This window comes from Eimeria mitis, genomic scaffold (assembly GCF_000499745.2).
Source record: "Eimeria mitis Houghton genomic scaffold, Emh_scaff148, whole genome shotgun sequence".
NCBI lineage: Eukaryota > Apicomplexa > Conoidasida > Eucoccidiorida > Eimeriidae > Eimeria > Eimeria mitis.
This window is the reverse complement of record NW_013569422.1, coordinates 2,273-3,096: the sequence shown is the minus strand read 5'-3', so window position 1 is coordinate 3,096 and position 824 is coordinate 2,273.

Sequence of the window (824 nt, the reverse complement as noted above, 5' to 3'; positions counted from 1 at the left end):
TACAAACTGCTGCTGCACAAGCTCTTGATGATACCAGGCAGCAACTTATGCATGCACTCAATCTATAAACTCTTTTTTTATTTTATTTTTATCTCCTGCTGCTGCTGCTGCTGCTGCTGATGTGAACTGCTGCTGCTGCTGCTGTTAGTTGCTGCTGTTAGTTGCTGCTGCTGCTGCTGCTGCTGCTGCTGTGAACTGCTGCTGCTGCTAGCAATGATGAGGTACAATAAAAAAGAGGAGACAAACAAACAAAAGGAGACAGGCAGACAGAGACAGAGGGAGACAGAGAGAGAGACAGAGAGAGAGACAGAGAGAGACAGAGACAGACAGAGACAGAAGAGAGAGACAGAAGAGAGACAGAGAGAGACAGAGAGAAAGAGAGAAAGAGAGAAAGAGAGACAGAGGAGAGAGAGACAGAAGAGAGAGACAGAGAAAGAGAGACAGAGAGAGACACAAACGGAGACAGATAGATAGACACCCATCAAGCGACGGAGGAGACAGCAGAAGAACAGAAAAAACAGAACAAAGACAAAGAAAACAAAAATAAAATAAAATAAAATAAAACAAAATAAAAATAAAATAAAATAAAACAAAATAAAAATAAAATAAAATAAAATAAAATAAAAAAATAAAAAAGGAGACCCAACACGAGAATTATATTTTTAATTAAATAAGGAGACAGAACAAAGAACAATAAAACTGTCTCCTTTGCTGTCCCCATCAGTTTCTGCTGCGCTGCAGCAGCAGCTGTACATACACCGCCACTCTGCTGCTGCTGCAGCTGCAGCAACTGCTGCAGCAACTGCTGCTGCTGCAGCAACTGC